We start from the raw sequence: 5,237 nt of genomic DNA, 5'->3' as shown, positions 1-5,237 counted from the left end.
AGGGAGTTGGTCAGACTCATAGCAACTCTGTTATAGAGTTTCTAAGGAGCTGCTGGAGCTTGAATCACCAACCTTGTGGTTCAAGCCTACCTTGCAGTGCAGAGCATTAACCCACAGCGCCACACTAGGACTCCTTTGAATACATTGTTGTTGCTGTTGTTACGTGCCATTGAGTCAGTTCCAACTCACAGCGACCCTGTATAGGGTTTCCAAGGAGCAGCTGGTGAGCTTGAGATGCCAACCTTGCCATTCAAACCAACTCTGCAGTCTAGCACATTAACCCACAGCACCGTAAAAGTATTTAAATTCTTTGAGAACTTCTAATGATTTCCTACAGAAATCTCTTGATTTCTTCAATTTTCATATTTGGAACAGTGGACAGTGTCCTTCTTGTAATCATTTTCTAAAGAGAAATAGTAGAACAAAACTATTTATTCTAAGAAGAATGGGACAATACGAATACAAGAGGTCTTCAATGACATTTTATTTTCACTGAGATATGGCTGAGGTTAAGCTGTCCCAGTAAAAAGCAGCATGGCGGTATTCTGTTTGAATTCTGTAAGTGTGTATGTTCAGCTTTAAGTTTCAGGAAAGGTACCTCTGCATCCCATCAATTGGCACTGGTGGATGTGGGCAGCTCATGCTAAAAACTATGCAAATATCTCGATTGTTGTTAGGTTCCTAGAATCAATTCCAAGTCATAGCAACACTATGCACAACAGAATGAAACACTGCCTGGTCCTGTGCCATCTTCACAATTGTTGTTATATCTGAGCCCATTGCTGCTGCCACTGTGCCAATCCATCTTGCTGGGGGTCTTTCTCTTTTCCATAGACCCTCCACTTTACCAAGCATGATGTCCTTTTCTCCAGGGTCTGGTCCCTCCTGATAACGTATCTGATGTATGAGGCAAAGTCTTGGCATGCTGGCTTCCAAAGAGCATTCTGGCTGTACTTCTTACAACAGATTTGTGTGTTCTTCTGGCAGTCCATGGTACTTCTTCAACACTGTAATTCAAATGCATCAGATTCTTCTACAGTCTCCGTATTCATTATCAAACTTTCACATACATGGATGCATTTCATTTCATTTTTTACAATTTCCAATTTTCCTAAATACATACTTCATACATTCCATGTTTCGATGATTAGTGGATGTTTACAGCTGTTTCTCCTCATTTTGAGTTGTGTCCCATTAGTAAATAAAGGTCCCAAAAGCTTTACTTTATTCTTGTCATGCTGGTGATCTCTACTTTGAGGAGGCAACTCTTCCCCAATTGTATTTTGAATGTCTTCCAACCTGGGGGGCTCATATTCTGGCACTAGATCTGACAATATTCTCGTGCTATTAAGGATCTCTGCTCCCATAAAGATCTGCAGCCTCGAAAACCCTGTGCAGGGTCACTATGAGTCAGAACCGACTCTACCGTACTTAACAACAATTCATGCTTTTATCTTCCTGCACTATATGTGACGATGTTCCAGTGCTATTCATAAGGCTTCCAGTGGCTAAACTTTCAGAAGTAGTCCGTCTCTCCTTCTTCCCAGTCTTAGTATGGAAGCTCAGCTGAAGCCTGTCAACCATGGTGACCTTGCTAATATTTAAAATACTGGTGGCATTGCTACCAACTTCACAGCAACACACAAGCCACGACAGTATGACAAACTGACAGATGAGTGGTGGAACAACTACCCAATAGGATGCTGTTGTTAAGTGCCTTTGGGTCGATTCCAACTCACAGTGATCCTGTATAGGGTTTCAGAGACTTTTAAATCTTTGTAATAGCAGAATGCCTCATCTTTCTCCTGCAAAGCAGCTGGAATCCTTCAACAGCAAACTTTGTGGTTCACAGTCCAGTATTTATTGTATGGCACCAACACACTTCCTATGCTATAAGACAGAAATTATTCTTACTTTACCAGTGGAAGAAATAAGGGTTAGAAAGGTTAGTAATTTATCTAATATCATTCAGCTAACAAACAGCAGAGAGAATTCAAACTTTGACTTGTCCAATTTCACACTGTGGTGCTGCTGTAGGATAAGCACTTGACCATTATAAGGTCGGTATGAACTGCAAGGTCGGCGCTTCAAACTCACGAGCAGCTCCTCGGAAACTCTATCTAGTGTAACTATGAGTCAGAACTGGCTCAATAGCGCTTAACAACAAATATACATCTGCAAACCACAATGTCAGCAGTTCAAACCTACCAATTGCTCCTTTGAAACCCTATACAGGGTCGCTATGAGTTAGAGCCTACTCGGCATCACAAACAACAACATATACATCATGTTATATCATATCATACCTCACCTCATTCAACATACACCTCAGTTTTCTGTTTGTTTTATTGTGTTTTAAGATATGGATTGCAAAAAGAAAATATTTTTAACACGTTAAATTATTAACTTATATATTAAATTTATAAACAATAAAACCAGCAATTCCAATAAGCCCATTTGAGAAGGTTATCATGTTTGGGAGGATGGAGGGTCAGAGAAAAAGAGAAAGACCCCCAGCGAGATGAAAAGGCAAAGTGGCAGCATCAATAGGCTCAAGCGTGGAATGGATAGTGAGGTTGGCCCAGGATCAGACAGTGTTTCATTCTGCTGTGCATAAGGTACCAACTCAATGGCACCTACATGTTATTTACATGTAAATAACAACATGTTATTTACAAAGCATTAAATTTTTCATCTAATAGCGGTTATCATGGTTGTGAGTGCTGTTGAGTTGGTTCCTACTCAGGGTACAGGGTTTCCGAGGAGCCACTGGTGAGTTTGAACTTTTGACCTTGCAATTCAAACCAACCTCGTAGTCCAGTGCTTATCCTAGAGTGCAACACCAGGACTCTAAAGAGAAGTAGAAAATTCATCTTTACTTTCAGAGATTAAAGATTCAGCTTTAAACATGACCTAAAATTACCCGGGAGGAGGGAAATAAAGAAATCCTAATGTGTACATTAAGGCGCTCTGGTAGCATAGTGGTTACGAATCGGGCTGTGAATCGCAAGGTCAGCAGTTCGAAACTACCAGTTGTTCCCGGGAGAAAGATGAGGCTTTCTGCTCCCATAAAGATTTACAGCCTCGGAAACCCTGTACAGGGTTGCTATGAGTCGGAACCGACTCCATAGCACATAACCACCACTACCAATGAGTACATCTTAGGAGTTAAAAACAAGAATACTATTTTGTAAGAGCCTGTCAGAGTTTTAAAGAGTAGTTTTTACTTTAAAACTAAAGCGCCCATCGCTGAGCCATAGGTCCTCCAGCATCTGCCCAGCGGTGGCCCTGGTTAGCGATGGGCTGCGACCCTGGGCGGTGACCTGGACCCGGAGCAGCAGGCAGGGTGGATACCATGCCTAAGCTGCAGGGCTTCGAGTTCTGGAGCCGCACCCTGGGGGGCGTCTGCCACGTAGTGGACCCCATGGTGGACCAGAGAGAGCTGACCTGGAGGCTGCTGAGCCATCGCCATAGGGCCCAGCTCTGCTACACGCCCATGCTGCACGCCCAGGTCTTTGTGCACGATGCCAACTACAGGAAGGAGAACTTATACTGTGAGGTGTGCCCAAGGAGCGGCTCCTCATCGTGCAGTTCTGACCCAACGATCTGGAAGTGTTTGTGCAGGCGGCTCTGCTGGCTCAGGACTATTGCGATTCCGTTGACCTGAACCTGGGCTGCCCTCAGATGACCGCCAAGTGGGGGGGGGGGGGGTCACTACAGCACCTTCTTGCAGGAAGAGTGGGACCTGCTCCAGAGAATGATTCTGCTGGCCCACGAGAAACTCTCAGTTCCTCTCACTGCAAGATCTGTGTCTTCCCAGAAATTGACAAGAGCGTAAGGTATGCCCAGATGCTGGAGAAAGCCGGCTGCCAGCTGCAGAGTGTACACCAACGGACCAAGGAGCAGAAGGGACCCCTGATGGGGTCTGCATTCTAGGAGCACATTCGAGCTGTGCATAAGGCCCTGGGCATCCGTGTGTCTGCCAACGGTAACATCCAGTGTCTGAGGGACATGGAGCGCTATCTGCAGGGCACGGGGTGGGGAGGAGGGTTCAGGGGGTCATGAATGCAGAGGGCAACCTGCACAATCCTGCTATGTTTGAGGGCCGCAGCCCTGCCATGTGGGAGTTAGCTGAGGAGTACCTGGAACTGGTGCAGGAACATCTCTGCCGCCTGTCCTATGTCTGCTCCTATCACTTCAGGCTATGGCCACCCGCTGCAGGTGCACCAGCCGCTCGGTACCCTGGAGGATGCGGCAGCTGTGAGCCAGGCACTGAGACTTCGGTGCCAGGAGGACATGTTCAGACAGAAGAAGGGGGAGATGCCCTTGGGCGGCCTGCCTTTCTTCCATTGGATCTGCCAACCCTATGTTCGCCAGGGCTCAGGGATGGGAGCAACAAAAGTGCTGCATGCAGCAGGTGACCCTGGAGGAGAAAGGGAGCCGCACCAAAGTCCTGTCCAAGAACAAGTAGAAGCAGCTGAGGAACACCCACAAGACCTTCGACCCCTCACTCACACAGAAATATGCAAAGTGTGACCAGTGTGGCAACCCCAAAGGAAACAGGTGTGTGTTTCACCTGCGCCAAGACTGCTGCAAGAAGAGAGCTTTCTGAGAGTCCGCGGACTGCCCAGATCACAGATTGCTGTTCAAGACCAAGTTGGAGAAGTCCTTGGCCTTGGAAGGCAAAACAGCCCAGGCTGCAGGAGCCCCCCCACAGGATCTGGCGGACTGGGCAGCTTCCCTGAGGTATTGGGCAGTGCCGTGACCTGAGGCTAACTAGAACCTGACCAGAACTGCTACTGGGTCAGGTTGCAGCCCCCAAGCACGTGCCCTTACTCAGGGATAGCCTGCTGTTTACCACGTGAACAATAAATCCTATCGTGCCCTTAAAAAGAAAAAACAAAACCAAAAAACCAAAGCTATGAATCCAGCAATGTTTGAACCACTGAAATCTTGTACCTACCATAACAGATGACAGCAGTTACAATCCCTCTTGTCAGGATTAAACTGACAACTACAAAGAAAAAGCTCACTATTCGATTTATATGGTCTTCTATAATTTAAAATTAGTTTAGAAATCATAGTTTAATTTGCACCTATAGTGTAGTGGTTACAAATTGGTCTGTGAACCTCAAGGTCAGCAGTTTGAAACTACCAGCTGTTTCGTGGGAGAAAGATGAGATTTTCTGCTCCCGTAAAGATTTACAGCCCCGGAAACCCTGTACAGGGTTGTTATG

General features: G+C 46.0%; 1 pseudogene; it reads left to right on the top strand.

The window, feature by feature from the left end:
• Positions 1-3,355: 3,355 nt before the first annotated feature.
• Positions 3,356-4,770, top strand: LOC102833313 (annotated as a pseudogene).
• The last annotated feature ends 467 nt before the right edge of the window (positions 4,771-5,237 follow it).

This window comes from Chrysochloris asiatica, unplaced genomic scaffold (genome assembly GCF_000296735.1).
Source record: "Chrysochloris asiatica unplaced genomic scaffold, ChrAsi1.0 scaffold00004, whole genome shotgun sequence".
NCBI classification, from domain to species: Eukaryota; Metazoa; Chordata; class Mammalia; order Afrosoricida; family Chrysochloridae; genus Chrysochloris; species Chrysochloris asiatica.
Note: the sequence above shows the minus strand (reverse complement) of the source record. Positions and strands in the feature narration are given on the sequence as shown.